This window comes from Oncorhynchus clarkii, chromosome 2 (assembly GCF_045791955.1).
Source record: "Oncorhynchus clarkii lewisi isolate Uvic-CL-2024 chromosome 2, UVic_Ocla_1.0, whole genome shotgun sequence".
In the NCBI taxonomy this organism is placed as follows: Eukaryota; Metazoa; Chordata; class Actinopteri; order Salmoniformes; family Salmonidae; genus Oncorhynchus; species Oncorhynchus clarkii.
Window position 1 is genome coordinate 64,976,639 of NC_092148.1, and position 15,615 is coordinate 64,992,253.

Consider the following 15,615-nt stretch of genomic DNA (forward strand, 5'->3'; position numbering starts at 1 on the left):
AACAAAGTGCGGGGGGGGGGGGGGGGGGGGGGGTCAATGTAAATACTCCTGGTGTGTAACGTTCGTCAGAATGAGGAGACCAAGGTGCAGTGTGATTTAGGTTCATCATATTTATTTAAATGTGAACCAGCAACAAAACAATAAAAAAATATATATAAAAAAACGAACGTACAGCCTTGTAGGGCTAAAAGCAACAATACAAAAATCAAGATCCCACAAACAACAGGTGGGAAAAGACTGCCTAAGTATGATCTCAATCAGAGACAACGATAGACAGCTGCCTCTGATTGGGAACCATACCTGGCTAACAAAGAAATAGAAAACATAGAATATACATAGAAATAATAAACTAGAACACCCCCCAATCACGCCCTGACTTACTCCACCATAGAAAATAAAGGCTTTCTATGGTCAGGACGTAACAGTACCCCCCCTGGACTGGGAACTGTCGCTGGTGACACACACCTCATGGCGAGTGCGGGGAAGAGGCAGAGGACGCACAGGATGTACTGGACTGTGGAGGCGCACTGGAAGCCTTATGCGTGGAGCCGGTACAGGTGGTACCAGGCTGGTGACACTCACCTCAGGACGAGTGCGGGGAGGAGGCACAGGACGTACTGGACTGTGGAGGCGCACTAGAGGCCTGATACATGGGACTGGTACAGGTGGCACCGGGCTGGTGACATGCACCTCAGTGTGAGTGCTGGGAGGAGGCACAGGCCTGTGGAGACGCACTTGAGGGAGAGTGCGAGGAGCAGGTACAGGACGTCCCTGACTGGGAATGCGCACTTGAGGGAGAGTGCGATGAGCAAGCACAGGACGTCCTGGGCTGTGGAGGCGCACTGGAGGTCTGGAGCATAGAACTGGCGCAGGATGTACTGGACCCTGGAGGCGCACTGGAGACCAGGAGCGCTGAACCGGCACAACCCGTTTTGGACAGATACCCACTTTAGCACGACAAGTGCGAGGAGCTGACACAGGATGTACTGGGCTGTGAAGGCGCACTGGAGACCTGGTGCATATAGCATTAATTGTACCGGAACTTTGACACACATCTCAGGACGAGTGCGAGGAACTGGCACAGGTGGCATTGGACGGCTAACACGCTCCTCAGGGCGAATACCGTGCATACTATGCCAAACCAACAGCTCTCTCTCTTCACTCTCCTCCAATTTGTCCAACAACTACTCGAAGGTCTCTAACTCTCCCCTCCATTCACTCTCCTCCAATTTGTCCAATAACTCCTCAACAGTCTCTGACTCACCCCTCAACTTCGCCGACCACTCCCTGTTCCCCCTCCCCCAATTATTTTCCCGGGCTGTCTTTTGGGCTTGCGTTGTGGCCGCAAACCCTGGCGTCGTTGCTGTCCTTCCCTCGCTTCCTCCGCCTGCTTCTATGGCAGGCTTCCGTCTCCTGCCATAATCTCGTCCCACGTCCAGGATGTCCTCCACTCCTGGCTTTCCTCCTGTGCATGCTGCTTGGTCCGTTGTTGGTGGGATCTTCTGTAACGCTCGTCATAAATGAGTAGACCAAGGCGCAGCGTGATTTAGGTTCATCATATTTATTTAAATGTGAACCAGCAACAAAACAATAAAAACAATTATAAACAAATGAACATACAGCCTTGTAGGGCTCAAAGCAACAATACAAAAATCAAGATCCCACAAACAATAGGTGGGAAAAGACTGCCTAAGTATGATCCCCAATCAGAGACAACGATAGACAGCTGCCTCTGATTGGGAACCATTCCTGGCTAACAAAGAAATAGAAAACATAGAATGCACATATAATTAATAAACTAGACCACCCCTCAGTCACGCCCTGACCTACTCCACCATAGAAAATAAAGGCTTTCTATGGTCAGGACGTGACATGGCGGCAATTTGATTGGTCTTATGGCTTGGAGGTAGAATCTGTTAAGGAGCCTTTTGGTCCAAGACTTGGCGTTCCGGTACCGCTTGCCGTGCTGTAGCAGAGAGAACAGTCTATGACTTGGGTGACTGGAGTTTTTGACAATTTTTCGGGCCTTCCTCTGACACCGCCTAGTATAGAGCAGTTGCCATACCAGGCGGTGATGCAATCGGTCAGGATGCTCTCCATGGTGGAGATGTAGAACTTTTTTAGGATCTGAGGACCCATGCTAAATCTTTTCAGTCTCCTGAGGGGGAATAGGTTTTGTCGTGCCCTCTTCACAATTGTCTTGGTGTGCTTGTACCATGTTAGTTTGTTGGTGATGTGGACACCAAGGAACTTGAAGCTCTCTACCTGCTCTATTTCAGCCTCATCGACGTTACTGAGGGCCTGCCTGTTCTACCCTCCTTTTACTATAGTCCACGATCAGCTCCTTTGTCTTACTCACATTGATGGAGAGGTTGTTGTCCTGGCACCAAACTGCCAGGTCTCTGTCCTCCTCCCTATAGGCTGTCTCATCGTTGTCGGTGATCAGGCCTACTACTGTTGTGTCATCAGCAAACTTAATGATGGTGTTGGAGTCTTGTTTGGCCACGCAGTAGTGGATGAACAGGGAGTACAGGAGGGGACTAAGCATGCACCCCTGATGGGCCCCAGTGTTGAGGATCAGGGTGGCAGATGTGTTGTTGCCTACCCTTACCACCTGGGGGTGGCCCATCAGGAAGTCCAGGATCCAGTTACAGAGGGAGGTGTTAAGTCCCAGGGTCCTTAGCTTAGTGTATCTTTTAGAGTGATCGGTTTGTATGTATCAAAAGTCAAGATCAGATAATCAAGGGGGGGGGGGAGCCAGGGGGCCTCAGCTCCCTTGAATGAGACATTTGCTCCCCTAAATGCAACAAAGGTCTAACTTTGTGGAGTCTCCAAATAATGCTTATTTAACCATTCTCCTAATTGTTTAATATGCAGTGGAAAACATGTTTTACAGTGGTAAATATGAAACGAACACCCCTACCTCTCTGTCAGGGTTTAAACCATTTATTTCTACATGGCTGCACAAACCGTCTCCCTGTCCGCTGTATTTCGGACTCAGCTGAGCTCCTTTAAACGCATAGTTTTTCCTTTGAACTTGCTCATTTTTGCCATTTGTTTGCCTGTGTCCTTGATATAAACTAGCCTTTATTCCAATGCATTAGATTTATCCGTTGATTTATCATTGTTTGCTTTTGTCAGTCAGCTGTTTAGAACGCTCATTGCTTTGTTTTTCAAGTGCACATGGGTACTGGTGTTCTTTGCGGATCAGCTGATGATGGTCACCAATATCATTAGACAGCTAGCCTAATGTACAGCTAGACACCAATGTGCATCCAATCCATCCAACGTTAATGACAGTAGGCCTATATTTGACTCTTTCGGTTAGAAGCCTTCGATTTTGCAATGGTATAGGCTTACAATATTTTGGATTTGTGTGCCCTTGAGAACTGTGTTCTTGGCGAAACGTAATTAAATGTTACAGTGCATTTTCTGAGATGTCCAAGATCCAGGGATCATACAGGGTTTAAGTTCAATGTTCTAATTCAATTGTTAAATGCTTAATAATTACAAATAACACTGTCAAAAAATGTTATTCATGTAAGAAAAGAAAGTTAGTGTTTTAAGTCACATGATCTGTGAAGACTCCAAGCATTCAACTCATGAATTATGGAAAAATCATGAACTAAGGTGCAAACATGTTTTGATTCAAATCGTGTATTATATTGAATGTAAGCTACCTGTTCTGCGTTTGTTCATGTGTGTAAAATTGCCTCAGCTACCGGCAGTGGTGTAGAGCTAGTGGAGGGTAAATGCAACTAAGCACAGTTTACCCACCTTTTTCTGAAAAAATGCATTGAAAGTATAGGGAGCGTTACTTTTGTTTTACTGCAACTGGCAATCAGGGTTTTCCCAGCACCTATTTTTTTTTACCACTACATCACTGCTTACCGACCAATTTGAAGTTCATGGTAATAGGCCTACACATTGTAGCCTAGTGTAGTAAATTGACCTTGTGTGTTAGGGTGACCATCATGTTTTTCCCGGGACAGTTTCAGCCCCACTTCAGGTGTCCCAACTTTTCAGGCTACAAAAATGTAAACACTATAGGAACACTATGGTGTTTTAAAGCAGATGTCTATTTACATTTATCAAATGGTGCAAGTGTACATACATTGCACTGTTTGGATTATTTTGGAGTGGCTGACAATGCACAGGTAGCCTACTTTTAAAGTGATTTGTTTGACAATCAGATGAACGCATCATGAGTGGTTGTGTTCATGCCACATTAAAAAGTAATTCACTTTTACCATTAAATGATGTCTTTATTATTAGACTTACTGTCTCTTTTAATGTGTGTAAACATGAAAAGATCATTGGAATCACATGGTTCGGGATTTAAAACATAGCAAAAAAGGCTGTCCAGATTAGATACATTTTATGTGTGTTTTTGCTTGGTGACAAAATATTTCAGGCATTCTTCTTATTCTTCTCATTCTCTATGCATATTGTGGTAACGTGAGCTAGCCAAATAGATAACTTAAGGCATTGTAGCTATGGACAGTTCATTTCTTTGCTTCCATTGTATTTCACGCATGTCCATCGAATTGTACTCCGGGGAACAATAAGCATTCATTTCTGTTGCCTTCAGAGCACATCTGATTTCATGAGGTACTCAGTCCCATGGCTGTAAAGCTGACTTGGATTCAAGAACCACTAATAATAAATGCAAGACATTGCCTTAACCACATACTGTAGCCAAAAAACAGAATGAGGAAATCTTCGCTGCATCTCAACACAGCAGTGGAGTGTATTCATGGATGCCAAGTGTAACAGTATAACTGTAGACCGTCCCCTCGCCCATACCCGGGCTCGAACCAGGGACCCTCTGCACACATCAACAACAGTCACCCACGAAGCATCGTTACCTATCACTCCACAAAAGCCGCGGCCCTTGCAGAGCAAGGGGAACTACTACTTCAAGGTCTCAGAGCAAGTGACGTCACCGATTGAAACGCTATTTAGCCCGCACCGCTAACTAAGCTAGCCGTTTCACATCCGTTACACTCACCCCCCTTTTGACCTCCTCCTTTTTCCGCAGCAACCAGTGATCCGGGTCACGGCACCAATGTAACAGTATAACTTTAGACCGTCCCCTCGCCCATACCCGGGCTCGAACCAGGGACCCTCTGCACACATCAACAACAGTCACCCACGAAGCATCGTTACCTATCGCTCCACAAAAGCCGCGGCCCTTGCAGAGCAAGGGGAACTACTACTTCAAGGTCTCAGAGCAAGTGACGTCACCGATTGAAACGCTATTTAGCGCGCACCGCTAACTAAGCTAGCCGTTTCACATCCGTTACACAAGGGAAGCCTGGCTTCCCCCAAAAATCGACCAATTTATTTTTTCAAAACATAAAATAATTTATCTTTCTCTCTGTGTTTCATAATTGTTCTTCAATTCACAAGAGGTTGAACGTATCTCACAGGAGAAAGCATCTGAGCGAGTGAAACAGCGCCACTCTGTCTCACTACGTGTAGGCCATCTATCTGATGCTATCTGGTCCAAATGAGATTGACATTGTTGCCGAACGTTTTTGTCAAGGGAGCATTTGTCCTCCCTTGACAAAAAAAGTATAAATGATTAGCCAATCAGCGTTGAGCTAAACTGAGAAAGCTCAACTGTGAATGGTCCTGGCGCACCCAAAAAGTGTCAAGGGAAGCCAGCTTGAATTTGTCGTCACTCCTTATCAAATCCCATCGAGAGCATATGTCATTGACAGAAAAACCTGAATTGTTGCATCTCGTTGTAGCTACAACACAACACTAAACAATGCATTAATTGCACTGTAACGGTGACAAACGGTGCCCACAAACTTTTAGGGCCTACATAAAGCTGTCCCTAAAGCAAAGTCCCAACAGCAGTCCCAACACTGCTACACCTGGCAATCAGTCAGCGGAGCCTTGTCTGGCAGCGAAACGTTTCATTCAGCCTCATTTACTACCATTAAAAAAAATTGCTGATATGGCTGATTTGCTTAAACAAATGCGGTTTCTACTGACAGTGGAGATGTACAAATTATGGCATAAGGGGATGACAAGTAGAAAAAAGGCAATCCAAAATGTCAATTAAGACATCAATGAGCGAGCTAGGACGGACGTCGTCAATATAAATATTTGTTCAGCAGCACTTTTGAAATGTACAGCAACAGAATTCAGGACATGGGCTGTTCTTACAGTATTCTATTTGTATACCAAGTAAGAACCGTGGGATAAATAAAGGGGGCATATAAGCAGACAATAAAAGTTATTACAATATCCGATGATTACACTTCTCAAAAACAGGTTATATGCTACATGTGCAACACCAAGTCAGAACAGTAGGCGAAATTAAGAGGTGAAAAATTGACAAAATTATTAGGGTGAGGCACATGGGCTACTAACAGCTTAATACACAACACACACTTAGTATTACTTTCTTAGCTACAGTATACATATATCCCTGGCATATTTTTTCCAGCATACAAGACAGTTGTCTTGAACTCACTAAAGTCAGATTTTGCAGTCCTGAGTTAACAGTTGTTTTGAGCCCGACACAAATCATGCTTCACTGACAGCATAGCCAATGTTGAAGGCTTATAATTTTAAACTAGGAAAAGAGACCTTTAAACTTAGACTTGGCACCACACAGCCACCCCACTGAATAGCAGGCTAATGACTGCTTTGCAATGCTTGAGGTTAGCAACTGTTTCCTTGAATTTGCTGTGTAATGTTTATGTCCAATGGCCGATGAGCACCGATACGTTTTATCTATTATTTCTCTTCATTATTTCTCTTCATATGACAAGGATTAACAAGGATTTGCCAGTAGTTTGTCGACTTGATTCATGATGATGATGAATGCTAGCTAAGATTTTTAAAGTATGATGTTGACATGATCAGTCCAATCAAAGCTACTGTAGATGACCTTGAGCCTTCTCCCCTATCCACATCGATGGGACAGTAGTGGAGAGGGTAGTAAGTTTTAAGTTCCTTGGCGTACACATCACAGACAAACTGAATTGGTCCACCCACACAGACAGCATCGTGAAGAAGGCGCAGCAGCGCCTCTTCAACCTCAGGAGGCTGAAGAAATTCGGCTTGTCACCAAAAGCACTCACAAACTTCTACAGATGCACAATCGAGAGCATCCTGTCGGGCTGTATCACCACCTGGTACGGCAACTGCTCCACCCACAACCGTAAGGCTCTCCAGAGGGTAGTGAGGTCTGCACAATGCATCACCGGGGGCAAACTACCTGCCCTCCAGGACACCTACACCACCCAATGTCACAGGAAGGCCATAAAGATCATCAAGGACAACAACCACCCGAGCCACTGCCTGTTCCCCCCGCTATCATCCAGAAGGCGAGGTCAGTACAGGTACATCAAAGCTGGGACCGAGAGACTGAAAAACAGCTTCTATCTCAAGGCCATCAGACTGTTAAACAGCCACCACTAACATTGAGTGGCTGCTGCCAACACACTGACTCAACTTCAGCCACTTTAATAATGGGAATTGATGGGAATTGATGTAAAATATATAACTAGCCACTTTAAACAATGCTACTTAATATAATGTTTACATACCCTACATTATTCATCTCATATGTATACGTATATACTGTACTCTATATCATCTACTGCATCTTTATGTAATACATGTATCACTAGCCACTTTAAACTATGCCACTTTGTTTACATACTCATCTCATATGTATACACTGTACTCGATACCAACTACTGCATCTTGCCTATGCCGCTCTGTACCATCACTCATTCATATATCTTTATGTACATATTCTTTATCCCTTTACGCTTGTGTGTATAAGGTAGAAGTTGTGGAATTGTTAGTTAGATTACGCGTTGGTTATTACTGCATTGTCGGAACTAGAAGCACAAGCATTTCGCTACACTCGCATTAACATCTGCTAACCATGTGTATGTGACAAATACATTTGATTTTGATTTGATTTGATTTGATATGGGCACTTCTAATGTAACTCCATGTCAGCACCCAAGAGACAAGAATTTTCTAGCTCTACCCTTAGACTTGGCGTTGATGTAATGTCCCCATGAGTGACAGAACACTGAGCCTATCACGGCGCAACGCTCCGTATTTTCTCCTGGCTTGCTCCACCACCACAGAAAGCACTGAGCTAGGCTGAAACACCTGCATTTTGGAGCTGCCTTACTCAAGAAACCAAAAAAGAGACCATGTTTGTATGCAGCATTATTAACTCAATGATATAGTTATTTTTACATTGTTTGCAAACTGATATGTGACACGTATTAATGGCAAAATAACATGGAAAACATGTGGGGCTCTGCACCACCGGCCCTGAATGACGGATCGCCACGGATTATAACGCAATTCTAACCCAACCATTAATTCATACATTGCTGTGCCCCTGGCCTGAGAGGATGGAAGTTCAATATGTAGCTCGATGTAGAAGGCTAATGTTAACTAGCTAACGTCGCACATGAATGGAAGTTAGGCTAGCAAGCATTTTAGCCAGGTAGCATAGTACAACAAAAACTAAAAGCGTGTACTGTTTGACATGTTTTGTCAACACGAAAGAGAAGAGGATGGCATTGGCATCAGAACTATGGACAGCTACATCATATTTAGCTTACGTTGACTCGACTAAGTTGTTTTTAGTATCTTTTAGTTGTCACTCTTTAGGTGATGATGATGAAATGGTGCTGGAATAGTGGAGGCAACTCCTGTTTTCTTCACGACTTGTGGTAACTCTCTGTGGTTCTAAATCAATAGTTGTTAAAACTTCTTATGGCTGCAGGGGCAGTATTGAGTAGCTTGGATGAAAGGTGCCCAGAGGTGCCCAGAGTAAACGGCCTGCTCCTCAGTCCCAGTTGCTAATATATGCATATCATTATAAGTATTGGATAGAAAACACTCTGAAGTTTCTAAAACTGTTTGAATGATGCCTGTGAGTATAACAGAACTCATATGGCAGGCAAAAACCTGAGAAGAAATCCAAACAGGAAGTGGGAAATCTGAGGTTGGTCGATTTTCAACCCAGCCCCTATTGAATACACAGTGGGATATTGGTTATATTGCTCTTCCTAAGGCTTCCACTAGATTTCAACCATCTTTAGAAACTTGAATGAGGCTTCTACTGTGATGTGGGGCCGGATGAGAGCTCTTTGAGTCAGTGGTCTGGCAGAGAGCCAGGTCCTGGTCATGTGCATTTCACATGATAGTGACCTGCGTTCCATGTCTTTTCTTCTACAGACAATGGAATTCTCCGGTTGGAACGTCATTGAAGATTTATGATAAAAACATCCTAAAGATTGATTCTATACTTAGTTTGACATGTTTCTACGACCTGTAATATAACTTTTTGAAGTTAACGTCTGACGTTCGGCTGGACCTGCCGAAAATCCGTTTGGATTTGTGTACTAAACGCCCTAACAAAAGTAGCTACTTGGACATAAAAAATGGACATTATCGAACAAATCAAACATTTATTGTGGAACTAGGATTCCTGGGAGTGCATTCTGATGAAGATCATCAAAGGTAAGGGAATATTTATAATGTTATTTCTGATATCTGTTGACTCCAACATGGCGGATACTTTTATTTTTCTTCTGAGCGCCTTTCTCAGATTATTGCATGGTTTGCTTTTTCCGTAAAGTGTAAAAAAAAAACTGATACAGCGGTTGCATTAAGGAGAGGTATATCTATATTTCCATGTCTAACAATTGTATTTTCATCGACATTTATAATGAGTATTTCTGTAAAATGATTTGGCTCTCTGCAATATCACCGGATGTTTTTTGAACTAGTGAACGTAATGCGCCAATGTATACTGAGATTTTTTTAATATAAATATGAACTTTATCAAACAAAACATGCATGTATTGTGTAACATGAAGTCCTACGAGTGTCATCTGATGACGATCATCAAAGGTTAGTGATTCATTTTTATCTCTATTTGTGCTTTTTGTGACTCCTCTCTTTGGCTGGAAAAATGTCTGTGTTTTTCTGTGAGTTTGTGGTGCTTTCGCTGTAAAGCCTTTTTGAAATCGGACACTGTGGTGGGATTAACATCAAGATTACCTTTAAAACGGTATAGGATACATGTATGTTTGAGGAATTTTAATTTGGAGATTTCTAATGTTTTGAAATTGGCGCCCTGCACTTTCACTGGCTGTTGTCATATCGATCCCGTTAACGGGATTGCAGCCCTAAGAACTTTTAAGTGGACCGAATATGTCGGAAACATGGTTGATCATGCTGTAGGTCATGTACAGTTGAAGTTGGAAGTTTACATACACCTTAACCAAATACATTTCAACTCAGTTTTTCACAATTCCTGACATTTAATCCCAGTAAAAAATCACTATTTTAGGTCAGCTAGGATCACCACTTTATTTTAAGAATGTGAAATGTCAGAATAATAGTAGAGAGAAGGATTTATTTCAGCTTGTATTTCTTTCATCACATTCCCAGTGGGTCAGAAGTTTACATACACTTAATTAGTATTTGGTAGCATTGCTTTTAAATTGTTTCATTTGGGTCAAACGTTTCAGGTAGCCCTCCACCATCTTCCCACAATAAGTTGGAGGAATTTTGGCTCATTCTTCCTGACAGAGCTGGTGTAACTGAATCAGGTTTGTAAGCCTCCTTGTTCGTACACGCTTTTTCAGTTCTGCCCACACATTTTCCATAGGATTGAGGTCAGGGCTTTGTGATGGCCACTCCAACACCTTGACTTTGTTATCCTTAAGCCATTTTGCCACAACTTTGGAAGTATGCTGGGGTTATTGTCCATTTGGAAGACCCATTTGAGACCAAGCTTTAACTTCCTGACTGATGTCTTGAGATGTTGCTTCAATATATTCATATAATTTTCCTACCCCATGATGCAATCCATTTTGTGAAGTTCACCAGTCCCTCCTGCAGCAAAGCACCCCATCAACATGATGCTGCCACCCCCGTGCTTCACGGTTGGGATGGTGTTCTTCGGCTTACAAGCCTCCCCCTTTATCCTCCAAACATAACGTTGGTCATTATGGCCAAACAGTTCTATTTTTGTTTCGTCAGACCAGAGGACATTTCTCCAAAAAGTACGATATTTGTCCCCATGTGTAGCTGCAAACCATAGTCTGGCTTTTTTATGGCAGCTGGAGCAGTGACTTCTTCCTTGCTGAGCGGCCTTTCAGGTTATGTCGATATAGGACTTGTTTTACTGTGGATATAAATGCTTTTGTACCTGTTTCCTCCAGCATCTTCACAAGGTTCTTTGCTGTAGTTCTGCGATTGATTTGCACTTTTCGCACCAAAAGTACTTTAATCTCTAGGAGACAGAACGCGTCTCCTTCCTGAGCGGTATGACGGCTGCGTGGTCCCATGGTGTTTATACTTGCGTACTATTGTTTGTACAGATGAACGTGGTACCTTCAGGCGTTTGGAAATTGCTCCCAAGGATGAACCAGACTTGTGGTCTACAATTTTCTTCTGAGGTCTTGGCTGATTTCTTTTGATTTTCCCATGATGTCAAGCATGAGGCAATGAGTTTGAAGGTAGGCCTTGAAATACATCCATAGGTACACCTCCAATTGATGCAAATGATGTCAGTCAGAAGCTTCTAAAGGCATGACATAATAATAAAGCTGTTTAAATGCACTGTCAACTTAGTGTATGCAAACTTCTGACCCACTGGAATTGTGATACAGTGAATTATAAGTGAAATAATCTGTCTGTAAACAATTGTTGGAAAAATGACTTGTATCATGCACAAAGTAGATGTCCTAACCGACTTGCCAAATCTATAGTTTGTTTACAAGAATTTTGTGGAGTGTATGTAAACTTCCAACTTCAACTGTAACTGTCTGTTACTGTACATGCAATATGCTTTGTGGACTTCACTGGACAGAGGTTGCTATCTGGTGTTGTGTTAAAACAAAGGTTTATTCAGCCACTGTGTCATCTTATTGTCTCGGCCTTTAGGCCTATATTTCACAGTCACAAGGGATATGAACTAACAGGTTATAGAGCAAACAATGCAATTACAGCAACACATAGGTTGTAATATGGCTTTTCTTTATGGGGCTTCCCCAGTGAATTTACTCACACACCGATACTGGTTCAGAGTATATTTTCTGGGCCATATCTCAACTATGCAAACCTCTCTGAATCAATCTGTGACCTCTACAGTAAGAAAATGAACATCAACCTCTTGTTCTCCTCTAAATGTCACCCAGTCAAGCTCCATTGGGCTAGAATATTAATATCCTTTGAATATGTATGTATGGATTTAAGTGTGTTGCTAAAAATGGTAGTTCCATCTTACTTACAGTTTCAAACTGTCATGTTTTGTGATGCTGTGTTTGATTCACAGGGTGAAGCATTCATTAGTTTGACAGCACCGGATGGGACGAACAAGCCTTGAGACAGGAGGCTTGTCATGCATGAATGTTACTTGCAAAATATATATATTTTTAAGAATGATAATTGCGTTTGTGGGGCTTTGGTGTCATTAGCATTCTAAGTGTGATACATTTCGAGGAGTGTGTTTGTAACTGAGGTGCCTCTGATGCTGGAACCAATGTCATTGGCATGCATGAGCATCTCTCCTTTGTTGAAGCGTCTCACTGTGCTGTCTGACATGAAGATGGCTAAAACCCACAATGGAAGACAATGCTGGGAGAAATGGCACAAGGGCTTTAAAGGACTTCCAGGAAACATTTTACATCAACAATGAGTTGGAATTAGCAAAAATTCTATATTTTTTTAGAGCTGAAATCAGTTGCTTTTAGCAGTGAACTCCAAGTTGAGGATATGATTATATTGTTATACACTGTGAGTGCACTCCCATACTGTAGCTCTTGACATTTGTCCTGTATGTTCACAAATTTGAAGCTCTTACAAATGGTAATTACAGAGTGATATTTGATTACAAGAACACTTGTCATAGTTAACAACATCATTAACTATTGTCATTATAAGATCAAAACAGAAGTTTTAAGATGAATTTATGTGTAGAAAATTCTGGAAATGAACACTTTGTAATATTGTAGTAAATGTTAGTATTTGAAAAATATCCTAAAGATGAAATGGAATATAGGTATTTATTTATATTTTTTTAAATGTAGGTTATGTTGGTGGTTTGCAATCATGCAGACCTGGTACTGCTTTAATAGGCTACACCTGAGGGATAGACTTATGCTACATTACAAGTTGTTAGTTTGATTTATAAAATAAAAGCTATGTACTTTAACAAACTAAAGGTGCAGGTCTCTGGAGAAATCAGTTTGCGCGACGAATCCCCAAATGAATTATGTGTAGTGTGATACAATAGCCAGCCGGCTGATGGATCACCACATGAAACAAAGCTAACAGATGCAGTGTAAACACACACACACACACACACACACACACACACACACACACACACACACACACACACACACACTGTACAGATAAACAAAGCACAATTGTTTGATTTTGCAGCATCTTGAGACTGGCATTCAATTATTGCGTACTCAAGTGGTTGGTGATTTATCACACATTTCTTATGCTTTCCCTCACTGTTTCCTTTCTTTCTCTCCTTAGAATAAAATGTGTATTGCAGTGCTAGTGCTGTCAACTATGTATGCATTTTTATACGTATCTTTATATTGCAACTCTCTGTTGCACAAACTGTCACTCTCATAAATTCCTGTCATCCCTATCAACGACAAACAAGACCAGACCCAGAAACAAATAGGGTTGCGGTCAGACTGCAATACACAGATAAGTATTGAACACAACACTGTTACGGCTAAATCTGTGCCAGCATTGGTTTCAGACATTTGTCATTGGTTTTAAACACATGCAAATGTGCTTTGGGATAAGATAGAGCATCGCCTTGTAAGAATCGACAGCAGGGAATGGGTCTTTTGTCCTGCTGACAGATATCTTGCTTTTTCCCTCGGATGTAAACCATTGGCTTTGTACCACAGTAAACAACTGCATGCAATCAAGGATGTAATCAAGAATTACAATGGACATCCAACACTCTGGAATAATATGGTCTCTGAGAAATTGACTATAAAACAGAAAGCAACATCAAACACATCCCGTAATGTTGCAATCTTTAAAATGTTCTATGACTTCCTTGGTTGTTCTTTTTATGATCAAGGGCTATAAAAGCAGAACTATCAACATGCACACAGTGAAATTGTGAGCCCATTTTGTAGCACAATGTTTTTTTAAACTTGAATTAAGAGATAGAGGTAGAACACTGCACACACAGGAAGGATGGAAAGCCTTAGAGGGATGTAAAGACTGTTTCTCTTGTTTCCTCTAGCCAGTGGTGGAGAGGAGAGGTGAGTGGACTGATTGTTCCTGTCTGTGTCTGTGCGACTGTATTGCCAAACACTCTGAAAGCTGGAGTAGTGATGATTAGCTCTAGGCCTCCTCTTAAAACCCATGCCTTGCACTCTTTTCCCCTCCACCAGTGTTAACTCAATTCATCTGGTATGGCTTAAAATAAAATTTAAGCCATATCAATATGGCTGTGTTAAGACAGGCAGCCCAATTCCGATTTTTGTCTCACTAATTGGTCTTTTGACCAATCAAACCAGCTCTGAAAGAGATCTGATGTGAACATATCTGATGCGATTGGTCAAAATACCAATTATTGGGAAAAACATCTGAATTGGACTGCCTCTACCAAGCAGACCAGATAAATGTACTGCACGGTTGTCCATTCACATTTTCAAAAGACACTCAGCAACTACAAAGCACCAACATATGCCCTGGGAAAGCTATTTTAAACACTAAAACATTTAGGGTAATTATGGTGCTGTTGAGCATTATGAATCAGTGTGTCTATACGATGAGCTCTTTCACAGCATCTGGATAAATCAGCACAGGTAGCTAATAGTGATATCAAATTCTGACCTAAACCGATATCAAGTATTGCTCAATAATTTTCGGACCTGGACATCAGTACACGTATAGAGGACTGATTGAGTGCTTTAGACACATCAAATACAGGTAACGTATTTACCTGTCTACACGTACATTTCTTATGTCAGTACATCACTGGTGCCAAGCTTCCTGCCACCTAGGATCTCTATACCAGGCAGTGTCAGAGGAAGGCCCTAAACATTGTCAAAGACTCCAGCCACCTTAGTTATAGACTGTTCTCTCTACTACCGCATGGCAAGCGGTACTGGAGCGCCAAGTCTAGGTCCAAGAGGCTTCTAAACAGCTTCTACCTCCAAGCCATAAGACTCCTGAACACCTAATCAAATGGCTACCCAGACTATTTGCATTGCCCCCCCCCCCCTCTTTTATACCACTGCTACTCTCTGTTGTTATCATCTATGCACAGTCACTTTAATAACTCTACCTACATGTACATATTACCTCAACTAACCGGTGCCCCCACACATTAACTCTGTTCCCGTACCCCCATGTATATAGTCTCGCTATTGTTATTTTACTGCTACTCTTAATTACTTGTTACTTTTATTTCTTAATCTTATCCATATTTTTTAAAACTGCATTGTTGGTTAGGGACTCACTGTTGTTTCACTGTTGTAGTCGGCGCATGTGACTATTAACATTTGATTTGATGTTTTCCCTGTAAAGAAATAAAGTGAAAATGACACCATG